At 40.6% G+C, this 14,892-nt stretch overlaps 1 long non-coding RNA gene across 1 annotated transcript; it reads left to right on the plus strand.

The window, feature by feature from the left end:
* Window positions 1-1,705: 1,705 nt before the first annotated feature.
* Window positions 1,706-5,387, plus strand: LOC149467857 (uncharacterized). The gene is made up of 2 exons (XR_016311820.1): window positions 1,706-1,744; window positions 4,832-5,387. It is a non-coding gene; the product is annotated as an uncharacterized LOC149467857 (long non-coding RNA).
* Window positions 5,388-14,892: the final 9,505 nt, after the last annotated feature.

Consider the following 14,892-nt stretch of genomic DNA (forward strand, 5'->3'; position numbering starts at 1 on the left):
ATTTACACATAGATTGTACATTCACATCATTCCCTGCCCTCTAAGGTCCCTAACTCACATTCATACATGCAAATACAAGGGCCAATGTAGACAAGAGCCAATTAACCTACCGGCATGTCTTTGGAGTATGGGAGGAAACCCACACAGGCAAAGGGAGAACATGCAAACTCCATGCAGGTGGTGTCGTGGTGGTGATTCAAACCGACAACCATAGTGCTGCTAAACATTAGTGCTGACCACTTAGCCACTGTGCTGGTATAGTCATGGGACTTTATTGTCATGTCAGCAGGTTGGGAAGTGCATCATTGAGCAAGCTGTTTTGCTTAGTGGAAAAGCTTGCTGGTCTGATTATGTGGTCTAGAAGGGGTACCTGGTGAAGAAGAATGCTGGAACAGAATAACAAATCTTTTGGCAGAGAAAACAGTGCATATATTTCTATGTTATCAGTGTATTAAGCTGCATGCTTGAAGTTCAGCTTTAATGGAAAACAATATTTGGTGAGATTGCAGAATTTTGGTGCTGCGAAATGTCCATCCTTAGTTGGAGGATCTACTGTATATTGTGTTAACTTCACAGTGAGTAATGATGGGACTACATGAGCTATACATTCTCCGTAATTTGAATCAGGCATGTTTCTTGGCTTGAGGTATACTGTCAATGGATTATTCAAGTCTTTTGTAAAGGACATCTGTTTGTTTATACTCCTAAATGCACAATTATGAATCATGTTCTAAATAAACATATTTCCATAAACAAACAGCATGTAGGTTTAGGAATCATTATGAATAATAAACAATTGTTACCAGAGCTGAAGAGAGAAGATCTAGACTGGATTTCATTTTAGTTCACACATTAGGATATTGGCGTTCCCCCATCAGGTACAAGACTGTCATGTCCATGATGGCCAATCAAAATGGTTACGTATCTCTGTCATTTAAGTGTTTTTGATGGGTCGCTATAACCTCTTCTGGAAACCAGCACCACTGGAGCTAAGGTGTAAAGATGTTGATACATTTTATTCCTCCATTTTACTCCTCCATTTTTTAATATAGTGTTAAAGTTGAGCTCCACCCAAAAGGGGAAGTTGTGCTTTAAGCACTGGTCCCCTGCTCCCCATGCCGAATTGTCACCTTTGGGGACCAGGAGCGGGGTAGCTCTCAGATGTCTAGGCAATTGGAAGCAAAAGTTCTACTTCCCCCTCTCCCTCCATGACAGGTCTCAGAAGATTGTGGCATCATTCACAATGTGCAGAGCTGCTTGAGCATGCGCAGTGGGCACCCAGCTGTGAAGCTGTCAAAGCTGGGAGCCCACACTTAAGATGACGGCACTGGGGACCAAGGACCTGGCTGCGGTGAGCTCACGGCTGGATCCTGGGACAGGTGAGTGACTAATTTTAAAAGTCAGCAGCTACAATTTTTGTAGCTGCTAACTTTTATTTTTTTTCTGAATAGACTGGAGCTCCACTTTAACATAGTTCCCAACAGTCCCTCTTGTTAACCCAAATCTCTCTGTTCCTCTACATTCTTCAGTTGTCCCTATTTTTTGGCCTGATGCATAGACTTCTATTTTTTTTTTTAAATTATTATTTTATCCTTTCAGTTATTAACTAACCTTTAAATTATTATAATTGTTATTTTGAAAAGCCATAATAAATTAAAAGTAATGATGAAAAATGTTTTGGGTTAAACCAGTCGTTTTTTCCACAGAAATCCTCATGGTCTATGTTGCTGGAGATATGGCAGTGGTATGTCCCTTCCTTAAATATTTTAATATAATAATATATTATTTTATGCTATAATATGTCCCTCTTTCCCATCTCACAAAGTTAGGAGATATGACATATTGCCAAAACCTATATAAAGAGTACACTCCCCCATTCAAATCAGTCTTTTTTTCGGATTAGCCTACATTCCAATGTTCCTAGTGCTGTCATTAATGCACATATAGTGTACAGTATAAGGATTTGAAGCTTAACCAGCACTTCTAAACTAGATAGTAGAATTTCATTTATTTTCAGTGGTGTCGTTCACACCTGAGCAAATTGTCCCTTGAAGCTTGAAAAAGTATAGACCTAAATAGATCTGAATAACATGCAAACAATGACTAAAAATGTACATTCCTAGTGGCTTGCTTTCTATTGGCTTAAGATCATTGAAAAAAAAAAATACTCAAGCCTGTACCGCATGCAAAATCGCCTAGACAAATGTTAAAAAAAAGCCTGAAAAATGACCAAAGATACTTAGCTCAAGTGTGAATGTTGTTAAGCCAACTTCTTTGGAAACCATTAACCTTTTAGCATGAATAAGACCTACACAAATGGAGAGGACAATCTTCATAAATATACTTACTGTTGCTTGTGGGAGCCCTATGCCTAGTACACACGACAAAATAGGACGGAAAAAAAATGCAATAGTAGTGATTGTCTGATAATCTATTTGTTAGTACACAGCTATCAAGAGCCGATCACAACAGTTCATGCGAAAATTTCCAAAGGGACAAGCTCGAAAATATTTCTTGTAAGATAACAGAACAAATTAATTTTGTGTAATTAGTATAGTATTTGTACATAAAAAAGACCACACATGCTCAGAAACAAAATAATAATTTACAATACAATACATTAAATCATTTCTGATGATGTATTCTGTTTTACCAGAATTTTGTAGCTTTAGTAACCTTTTCATTTTCAATATGAGAGTAGCATGAAGAAAACATGGATGATCATTCATCCTATATTCTTATGGTGTGTACAAGGCAAAAGGACGGCTCCTATGAAAAATAAAAATGACAAACACTGAGCCAACATGGTGACAGAGCTTAGTGGCTAAAAGTTTTTTTATAACAGACTTGATTTAAATAAATAAACACATCAAAAATATCAATACAGCCCAATGTCCAAATAAAATCCAGATAAAGTCCAAAAACACACTTGCAAGTGATTTCAAAATAATTCAGGTCCTAGGGCAGATTTGATGATGAACTCCAGAAAATCTTCATATACCTCAAAGATAAAAGATCTAAACATAGTGTAATATCCTAGGTCTTAAAAATAGTGCCACATGTGTTACATGCAGAAACTAAAGTGTCACAGCAGTCGTGAGATGTTCAAACTCCAACAATATAATAAATAAACCTTCTGCACACCATATAGTAAAAGTGCATAATTACCCTAAGGTAGATAAAACCAGCATAGGATCCATAGTAAGGATGGGATTGCCTCCAAACAATATATCACTCATCTTCTCCATACACCTCCCATAGACCTCATAAACAGACCAGGGTTCCGTGTTTGTATTAAATAACACACAGGTTTTATTGTAGCAACTTACATTAAAAAACGATGAGATCAGCTTCCATATAGTGGAACAATCAAGACAACATCACTCCTTAGCAGTAGCTTCAAGCTAATAGCCTTACAACTCTGAAGGAGAGCCAGGTGGTAAATGGAAGTCCCAAGGATATGCACAGCCGCGTGTTCCAGAACCCAAGATGGCCACCACGGCACTTCCGGAAACGTCAATACGTCACTACGTCATGTGCCCCAGACGCGTTTCGTCACATCCGGACTTTTTCAACAGGGATCAAACCTCCTAGATGTTAGAGGGAAGTACTGTGTACAGCTAGGATGAAAAGGCCTAGACATCTGCATTTCTCGAGAATACAATTAGCCAGCGCTGGGAGGTTTCACCATCCATGCTGCCTGATGTGATGTATCTATTAGAATTCTCTCGTTTAACCTGGGCTGAACAAGAGAAACCTATACGTGTATGTCTAGCATTAGTGTTGGACCAAAGAGTGTTGGATTTGTAGAGGGGGTGTTGGAATGGAAGAATTAATATTGAAATAGATAGACTGTAAATTGTTGAATGAGTGAAAAAATCGGAAAGGGCAAATGCTAAATGAGGAAAAGTGTCAGATAGACCCAGTGACTCGTATTGCCTTGAATTGTTATTGTAACAGGTCTGCACGCCATGCATCTTTAAAACTGGATCTTTATGGCAGGTGCCACCAGATCAGCCTTTATGGCACACATGGACTGTAAGCCACATTGAGCAGACATGAAACATACAATCTTGATAGATCTTTGTCTTTGTGCATGAGATCTGTTATGTTTTGAATTGAGCTTGGTGTGCTTCATTTACTAGGACAGCAGAGCATGTTGAATTTTCACTTATCTTAGTAAATACGGTGAAACAAAGGTAAAATTTGTTTTGCAAAAAAATATTCGACCACATGGAAGGAAAATTAAACAAACAAGATTTTTGCATGAACATGATTGGATAACTGAAATCAACACAACATTCACTCATTATCTAAGCTAAGCGAATTTTCTCTTTGCAGCGTGAGTGTTCACTTAGTTTAGTCATTAAGATAAAGTTGTTCTGATTTAAATCTTCTAATCATGTACAAGCAAAATTCTAATTTTTACTGTCCATTGCTTGACTGGTTATTCTTTGCAAAGTACATTTTCATTTAGTTTAATTTTCACTAAGATAAGAGAAAAGTAATTTTGCAAAGTGAAAATCCACTTTGAAAGTAAACATGCACTACTTGCTTTGGTAAATCAGAATCTATGCATATAACAGCCTGCATTCACCAAACAGCCACACAAATTGCATACAAGCAACTAGTGACTCCTGTCAAGTAGACAGAATTTAAAAAAATGCATCTATTTTGCTCATGTGAAATGTGTATTAGAAATACTGTATATGTTCAGATGCTAAATCCATTTATTCCAGCCTGCCATGATCTTAGTCTTTCCCCCATATAACTGTTGGTAAGGTCACAACATTAGTTTTATCATCTTTCCTTATTGTGATCTTTTTTTCAGAGCTTGTATTTTCCAGCTGCTCTGGCACCCAGAGAAAATACTTCTAACTAGCTAAGGAATCTTCAAAATACTTTTCCATCTCTGCTCATATCTCAGCCCATGGCTGTGTCTGGATGGGAAGATAAAAAGATGGAGCCTAACGCAAGGAACAGTTGCCTCTCAAGAATATCTTCTGAGCAATAATCTAATCCTTGCAGCTGTCTATATTAAAAGTAGTCAGTGTCTGCAGATGAAAAGGAAGAGTGTCTAATAGCTATATTAAAATACTTAGGTAGTCTTTAAAAATTGAGGGGTTGCCCTCAGGAATCCATAAACTGCTTGCTCTCTGTTAATGAATTTGTGTGCACTTTATGCACAAAATAGTACTCTTTATTGTTGTCTGATTCATGTCCTTGTATCATGCCTGTGTCTGTTCCATTCATCCTGTGGATTCCCATTGGGACATTAAATAGAATGTGTATCTTTTCATTATTATTTATTTCTATGTGTATTTATTTTAGCTATGCTTTTTAATACGATGTGTTTAACTAAATACACGTTTATATGGATCCACAAATTAATATCCAGTTTTTTTTCATTTTATTTAATTATAGTATGTTGCTGTTATCAGTCAAAGGGTTACCTAGTTGAGAGACTGCACTCAGGTAATCCATAAAATGTGGACTTCCTGCCTACTGTGGAAGCCTGAATCTGGGGTGTAACATGTATAGGTGGAAGGAGCTGCATAGAGATGGGGCACAACCCCACTGCATGGAAAAACGTTTTCTTTTAATTATTATTATAATGCAGGAATTATATAACGCCAACAGTTTGCTCAGCGCTTTACAAAATATAGGGAGACAATACAGCAAAAATACAGTTCAATACAAGAGGGTTAGGAGGGCCCTGCTCCTTGAGGCTTACAATCTAAGAGGAAGGGGCTGGTGGTACATAAGGTAATAACTGTGGGGGATGGACTGGTAGGAGGAATAGAAGATTCCATTATTAGCCGAATGCAGGATAGGCTTCCCTAAAGAGATAGGTTTTCAGAGATCACCTAAAAGTGGGAAGAGTAGGCGATAGTCTGATAGATTGGGATAGAGAGTTCCAGAGGATGGGGGAGGCTCTGGAGAAGTCCTGGACAAGCATGGGAGGAGGAGACAAGGGAGCTAGAGAGCAGGAGGTCATGGGAGGAGCGGAGAGGAAGGTTTGGGTTATATTTGGAGACAAGATTGGTGATGTAATTTGGGGCAGAGTAATAAATGTTTTTATATGTGATTGTTAATGTTTTGAATTTTATTTGTTGGGCAATGGGAAGTCAGTGGAAGGATTGGCAGAGAGGGATGGCAGACGTGGAAAGGTTTAGTAAGGTGGATGAGTTTGGCAGAAGCATTCATGATAGACTGAAGAGGGGACAGCCTGTGATTAGGTAGGCCAATGAGGAGGGAGTTGCAATAGTCAAACCGAGAGATAACCAGGGAGTGAATAAGTTGCTTAGTAGTTTCAGAGGTTAAGAATGGGTGTATCTTGGAGATGTTGAGGAGGTGAAGTCTACAGGATTTGGACAGTGATTGGATTTGGGGCTGAAAGGACAGATGGGAGTCTAGGATTACACCTAGTTCCCTGGTTGTATTATAGATCTTGATGGAGATGTCAGGGGAGGTGGAACGTGCTGGAGGGAATAGTATGAGCTCAGTTTTGGAAAGATTGAGTTTGAGGAAGTGGAGTGACAACCATGCCGATATGTCATTTAGTAGGTAAGTAATGCGAGAGGAGACTGAAGGGATGAAGTGAGGAGTAGAAAGATAAATTTGTGTGTCATCAGCATAGAGATGGTACTTAAAGTACTGGTACTTGGGAGTTTATCAAGTGACCAAGGGAGGAGTTGTAGATGGAGAAGAGAAGGGGTCCAAGGACAGAACCTTGAAGAACCCCTACAGAAAGAGGTAGTGGAGAGGAGGAGACAGAGTTATAGGTAACGTTGAAGGAGGGCTGCAATAGGTAGGAAGAGAACCAGGAGAGAGCAGAGTCTTGGAGGCCAAGAGAGTGGAGTTTTTGAGGAGGAGGGGATGGTCAACAGTATCAAAAGCCATTTTAAACATTTACATAGGAGAAGCCACCTTTGATCAAAACATTTGCAGCCTCAGCTTCCTGCTTTATAGTAGTGGCACCCCTTTACCCAATGGTGAATGTTAGGCACTCCTAAGTTGCTAAGTGGGCTCACATTTCACCATAGGGTTGGATCATTGACTTTTTATGTGGGGTAAAGAATTGGGTGATAGTAACTTTTGAAAATATTACCAGGTACAAGTTTATTTAGCTTTAAAAACTCAAGGAGAGAGGGATTAGGGCACAGGGAGCCATATGCAGACTCCAAACCTGACTCACAGTCAATACAGAAGGTACCTTTAAGCAAGACCAGCATTCGTCATTCTTCTACCTGTCCAGCAGTAGCAGCACACAAACTCCCTGGATGATCCAGCAGAATTCCTGTGATATTCAAGCTTGTAACTAGCTTCTTTTACACTTTTCTGCAGCCGAAATTCACCCCTGGTGCTCCTATTCAGGTTCTAGATTCACTTCTCCAGGGTAAATCCTCCTTCTTCAAGCATGTGTCCTCTTCAGACAGCAGGCCAGGGATGTCAGAGAACAGCTACACACATGTTCTTCCCTCACAAAGCCTCAGATGTAAGAAATTTTCCAGAAGGTTCCACCAAATATTATACTGTTCCCCAGCATGTACCATTGGCAGAAAAACTCCTAGCGGTTGGCCAGGGAGATAGAAATATTATTAATTCAGGTTACTGGATCCCTTTACATTAATAGGAAAACCCAAAAATTATCTGAACTTATTGGAAAACCTACAGATGCAAAACTATCAATCAAGCCTAAGCTGACTACAGCCTGGCTGCAATAAATTTAGAATAAGACTATAGGGTCCCTAGGGTATTACACAGGGTTCTGCTTTATTGCCTCTCAGTAAAGCAAGTCTATGTATGGATGGACTTTACATAAGATGGCAGATGAACATAAACATGTGGCTGGCCAAGCATTCCTGTTTATGCCAATGCAGATAGAAGGAAATGGGAACAGCACCAGCCTGCCTTAAAGGAATCAGTAGTGATAAAGCAAAATTTCAAGCCTGCCTGATTGTTATTTTGTTCTGGGAAAAGTCAGTCAGCTGTTTTTCTGGGCACTCATACACATGAGATTGGCAAATGTACCAATCAAAAATGGCCGGACTGAGTGACTGGCATTTCATGTCTGTGAGTACCTTGGAAGTCCAGTAAGTCTGAATAAAAATAAAAGATTCTAAATGAAAAATGAACTATGGTATATCTCACCAGTCGTTCAGCAGCAATGCTGTTAGCATTTCTTGCTATAAAGAACAAAAATCTGTATATTGAATACTGTCATTCAAGTATGGAACAATGGAAAGCATGTAGAAATGTAAAAGCTGCAAATAAAAAAAAAAGACAAAAAAAGAGAACACAAGACAGCTAAAGTTAAATTAGTGTTATAATAATGGCTCTAAATGTATTTACTAAAATTTTAAAATTGTTTCCCTTTGAAGGGTAAAATGTAGGCAAGAAGAAAAATCAGTCAATGGAAAGCTAGCGCTTTTATAGAATCCAGTAAAAACAGATCAAAAGGCAGAACTGGCAAGTGGCCATTCCTCCCATTTTACAATCACTTGAAGCACACTATCAATGTTTTGGTGAATGTTGGCAACTGTACATGAGGCTTTTCCCAGTCCTCCTGGATGGAATAGTAACCTAATGTCACATGAATCTAAGTGATGCAATCGTCCCCTTATACTCTGTTCTTTGTGGGTGAAGCTGCAGGAAAACAGTGGTACTAGATCCATTCAAAGCAGATCAAAAGATGAGGATATCAGCACTTATATATGGTTAAATATATGTTTATTAACAATAAAGAGTGCACATTCCAAGACAATATATCAGTGGTGTTACATCAAGATAAGAATAAAGCATTGTAAATATCACAAGCTCCAACATATGGGTGTACTCAGATAGCCACAAACAAAGCTTGCTTCAGATGGTACGGATTACCAAAACTGAGAAGATCACATAATGAACATAATATGCCTTGGAAAAAGACTACATGAAAAGAGAAAAAGTGAGAAAATAATACTAGAGAAAGTAAGAGGGTTAGATAAAACTTGTAAGATATAAGGGTCCTGATCTTGGAAGTGACGGGCTGTAAAAAACAGGTAGGTTTTGAAATAGTAATATATAATACAAATGGTAGGGTATGTATAGTCTGGTTCGATGGGTTTGTCCAAATCATTGGATTCAGGTGTACCAATCACCTCCATCGCCACAGGTGTATAAAATCATCACCTAGGCATGCAGACTGCTTCTACAAACATTTTTGAAAGAATGGGCCGCTCTCATTAGCGCAGTGAATTCAAGCGTGGTACCGTGATAGGTTTCCACCTGTTTAATAAGTCCATCCGTGACATTTCCTTGCTACTAAATATTCCATGGTCATCTGTTAGTGGTATTATAACAAAGTGGAAGCAACTGGGAACAACAGCAACTCAGCCACGAAGTGGTAGGCCACGTGACATGACAGAGGTGGGACAACGCATTCTGATACGCACAGTGCGCAGAAGTCACTAGCTGTGTGCAGAGTCAATAGTTAAAGACCTCCAAATTTCATGTGGCCTTCAGATTAGCACAACAACAACAATGTATAGAGCTTCATGGAATGGGTTTCCATGGCTGAACAGCTGCATCCAAGTCTTACATCACCAAGTGCAATGCAAAGCATGGGATGCAGTGGTGTAAAGCCTGCTGCCACTGGACTCTAGAGCAGTGGAGACGTGTTTTCTGGAGTGATAAATCACGCTTCTCTGTCTGGCAATCCGATGGACATGTCTGGGTTTGACATTTGCTGGAAGAACGATACTTGCCAAGTGTAAAGTTTGGTGGAGGGGGGATTATGGTGTGGGGTTGTTTTTCAGGGGTTGGGCTTGGCCCCTTAGTTCCAGTGAAGGGAACTCTTAAGGCGTCAGCATGCCAAGACATTTTGGACAATTTCATGTTCCCAACAGTTTGGGGATGGCCCCTACCTGTTCCAACATGACTGCACACCAGTGTACAAAGCAAAGTCCATAAAGACATGGATGAGCGAGTTTGGGGTGGAGGAACTTCACTGGCCTGCACCTCCACCTCCAGTCCTGACCTCCAACCTGTTAGAATACCTTTGGGATGAATTACAGCTGAGACTGCGAGCCAGGCCTTCTCGTCCGACATCAGTGCCTGACCTCACAAATGCGCTTCTGGAAGAATGGTCAACCATTGTCATAAACACAGTACTAAACCTTGTGGACAGCCTTCCCAGAAGAGACGAAGCTGTTATAGCTGCAAAGTGTGGGCCACCTCAATATTGAACCCTACAAATGAAGACTAGGATGGCATTAAAGTTCATGTGCGTGTAAAGGCAGGTGTCCCAATACTTTTGGCAATGCAGTGTATATGTATATATACACATACAGGCATGGTCACAAATATTGGCACCCCTGCATTTCTGTCAGATAATGCACCACTTCCCCCAGAAAACTGTTGCAATTACAAATGTTTAGGCATTCTCATGTTCATTTCTTTTGTTTATATTGGTATGACACAAAAAAGTGGAGAAACAAAAAGCCAAATCTGACACATTCCACGCAAAACTTCCTATTGTGCTATTGTGTTCTGAAGGCAGGAAGCCTTCCCTGCTGTCAGAATACAATGACCAGTGCAGCCGGCTATAGCCAATTATCCAATTAGGAAAAATCTGACATGCTGGGTGTACAGAAGGCAATTGATATGTAGGCAAGTGCAGCCTGCTTCCTCCACTGTTGGTGGCGCTCAGCTGAAGCAGTACTGTATCTGGAAAAGAAATTAAGAGAAACTAGATTTGTATATCATTTCCTGGGCCTCTGGGGCAGTATTCTGGTTCACTATATCGTGTGAAGGTGATCCCTGGAGGCCATCTTGGGTAAACTGAGCTTTTCTAGGTGCCTGCCGCCAGTGTTTGCACACATTTTACGTAGTGGATAGTGCAAGGAAAGAGCACCCATCTAATAGGGAAAGTGATTAGTGGCAAGCAGAGGTTCCAGAGAAGTAGGGATAGGCTAGGGACACACTACCCTTTTTGGAAGCCTCCCCATTGCGACCAGATCAGTCAGCCGCATTCCACCCTGTGAGACAGTCCCTGTTTGGTGCATCTGAACCTGTTGTATCCCCAGAACTGTATCTGCACAGAACTGTGAGTGTTGCCTGTTGTGGTGCTCTTCCCACTGGGCTGTTTGTAATGTCAAGATGTTCCTTCAATGCAAGTTCTTGTTCTCTACAACCAGATTTTGTGTAATTACTGACTCTGCACACACCCACAGGTAGAATGACTTCTGTTAAAAGTGGTTCCAAATGCTCAAGGTTTTTATATCGTAAAACACCTTCTCTGTGCAACATCCCCCCAGCCCCCTAATACTCACCTAAACCCCCTCTCTATCCAGCACTGGAGTCTCAGCTATTCTGAACTCCCTATTCTCATTGGCTGAGACAGAATTGGGAGATATTGGCTCCCACTGCTGTCAATCATTGAGACAATGAGAAAAGAGAGGGGGAAGGGCCAAGCCGCAGCGCCACGTCTGAATGGACACATGGAGCAGCAGGTGCCCCCATAGCAAGCTGCTTGCTATGGAGGCACCCAACAAGAGGGAGGGGCCAGGAGCACCAGCGAGGGACCCAAGAAGAGGAGGATCTGGGCTGCTCTGTGCAAAACCATTACACAGAGCAGGTAAGTATGACATGTTTGTTATTTTTTAATTAAAAAATTAAGCCTTTCGAATCACTTTAACCTGGGTGCCCATACATGAAACGAAATTTGTCCAGTCCCTGCTGAAGCAACTGAATTTTGATCCATGCATGGCCAGCTCAAGAATTCACGGCCACTGAAGATCACATTTGGAAATTCAAATTTTTGTATTGGTATTAGATATGGTAAATGCACATAATTCAACTACCATTGTGTTATAATGTTGTTTATGTCTAGCATGCAAATGTTGCCCTTTGTATGTCATGTTGTGCGAAATTCAATGCATATGTATTTTTTTTTGCATTTTTGGCACATCCTGTTGGCTTGCAGAACCAGCAATGTGTTTATTGTTACGCATAGTAAACAGAGTAATAAAAACACGTTGATGAAACACATGAGAGCCTTTGTCAGCTGTGCGACTTGACTCACACATTACATCTGGCTGCAGTCACAGGGATTCTGAAAGATTAGCGGTTAATATAGATCATTCTGAAAGTAGATGGTGAAGGCAGGGGGCTGTGAGAATAAATTAACAATTCGTATGAAGGTGTGAAGAGTTGTAGGTGGACGGTTATGTTCTGGATACTAAATATAGAAGGCTGATCTTTCATACCGGTAAGACCAAGGCTGAAAACATGCTTATTTTTCTTGAATTTAATTAACTGCCAGAGGCATGCACAAGTCACATGATTCTGCTTCAGCATCTGAATTACGGCCTTTTCATATCTTATGCAAACATCTTCCACGCCGCCATCTTTAAATACATTTGACTTTTTCTAATACTTATAAACAGCCTAGCTGCTTAAAGTGAAACTAAACTCTTTCAATCAACATTAATTATCTTTAATGTATGTATGCAGGTTAGTGAGCTCACTCTAAAAAGCGGCTATTGCACTAAAAAGGAACCACAAAACCTTTCTAATAGAATCAAACAATGGGGAGTGCAGCACTACAACAAGTCATGAACAGGCTGAACCTATCTTCAGCAAAGAGATAAATAAATAACATAAGTCCAGTGAAGTATTATCATATGAAGCATATAGTCCAAAAATAGACTTCAATCACTGTGAGTATGGTCCGGTGTCCTGATGTAGAGGTATAGATAGATTGCCTACTCACCAGAAGCGCAATCTCACTGCACATATCAAGATCACAAGCATCCGGGGGTCCTGGATAGAAACTGCCTGGTGCTGAAATCCTCTGGTGGTCCCTCAGTGGTGTGTAAGAAGGATACCGGTCTGGTCACAATGTACTTACTCCTCAGGTCTGCACTGATGCCTGAAATACTGGGGCTGAGGTGTGGAGGCTTAGTGCCAGGTATAGAGAATAAAGGTGCTCATAGTGTAGTAATATTGGTAAAAAATGTATTATATAGAATTTAAGCAGTACTGTACACACATAAAAGTGACTGCGGATAGTGGTAGGAAGCTGCTTGTAATCAATAGTAAAAGCACCTAAAAAGCACTGACCAGTAGAACTCAAATGTTGGCCGCCGGACCTCCTGATCCAGCGGCGTGACGTCAAGGCGTGCAAGGGCTCCTCCTAGACGCGTTTCATGTAAACACACGTCTGCTGTAGGGGAGATGTCTACAGACTTGTTGTAGCGCTGCACTCCCCATTGTTTGATTAATTATCTTTAATCCTTAACCCCCCTGGCGGTATTCTCAATTGTAGCTCAGGGTTAACTTTCAGTACCAAAAGCGGTAACCCCGAGCTACACTCAGGATTATCCTGCAGCGTTGTTCAGGGATTCCCTCCAGCACTTACCTTGTTCTGTGCTACCATGATGTCCGCCCTGCAGCGTCCTTGGTCATCTCCTCCGGCCGATACTGATGTCTTCAGGGTTCCGGTCCCTGCGAGCGTCGGGACATATGGGACGTACTGGGGCCGGAATTTAAAAATGTTAAAAACATAGTAAAACATTACTGTATCAAACCATTTCACATACATTTTATCCCTAGTGCTTTGTCCTGTGCCCTGCCTGCATTCTTACTGTTCTTTCTGCCTGGAAACTGAGAAGCGTCCATGGCGTCCAAAAAGTGTCCCCTTATGTCAAAAGCGGTTTTAGACCAGCTAGAGAACAGCGATAGTAAATTAGAACTGTCAAGATCGCGGCGTCAGACCACAGACCTTCTCACCAAACTCGTGACCGAACGACTGGCCGATCCAAACCGCGATGTGACATGCGTAACAATACCACACCCAGCTGCACCCTGCACAACAATTTTCCAGCTGATTGGACACAATCTATGTACCGGCAGCCTGAAGCGATTGTTACTGGGTCAGGTTAATTACGCAATTAACCCCTTCACACTGCCACCACCTCCTTTTGGTTCAGAGAAAGAGGAAACTCGCAATATTGCTATAACAGTATAATAATTGAAATAATCGTCCGCATAACCCGGTCATTGACACAGGCCAGTTATACAGAGAGTTAAACCAACAGTAGCATCACTTTAAAGGCAGGGATTCGTAAATTGCAATTAAGAGTTATAAAAACAGTTCAACACTTTCAGAAGAAAGAATTATTACTAAAAGGGTCAAACAGGTGCAGTAAAATAATTACAGAGAAGATGTAACTAAGATATATATATATAAATATACAGAGCAATACAGCACAGCAACAGATAACAGAAGGAAGTTTAGGTAAGTAAGTACTTACCAAATAAATGCCTGGAGTTAAGCAGTTTCAATTCTGATGAGCTCAAAAGGATTTCTGGTCTTGCACTCAGTTGCGATGGTACAACAAGACTCTCGGTCAGCTCGATGGTACAGAGCCAACGTCCTCACTTGTCTGACTGCTCAGACAAGAACTAACAGTTTCTTTTCTACCCAAAAATCAATTAGTATCTTCTTACAACAGCAAGCTTATTGCCTTATTTGGGAAAAGGATTACATAGACAGCCCCTTAGCAAGGTACACTGAACGCATTCCTGAGGGAGGGGGGAACTCAGAGGAGAGAGACTGATTTGGGAGTTTAAGAGAACTACCAAAATGTAGCTGTTTGGAGCAGAATGGATGACCTGTACCCCTCCGTGTGCATGATTGTGACAAGAACCACTTGCAGAATTGAGTGATAATGATTTGTGGGGAAATTCATCATCAGACACTGAAAACGATTTTGCGACTGAGCTCAGTGATGTGCGAACTTGGCGCTCTATTTCAAATTTCAGTGTTTTTGGTTTGATTACATTATTGAATTAAATTTATTATTATTATATTATTATTTTTTATGATTATTTATTATATTATAA

The sequence above is a fragment of the Staurois parvus genome, unplaced genomic scaffold, assembly GCF_062004578.1.
Source record: "Staurois parvus isolate SC_StPar_1 unplaced genomic scaffold, SC_StPar_1.0 ptg000098l, whole genome shotgun sequence".
Classification (NCBI taxonomy): Eukaryota; Metazoa; Chordata; class Amphibia; order Anura; family Ranidae; genus Staurois; species Staurois parvus.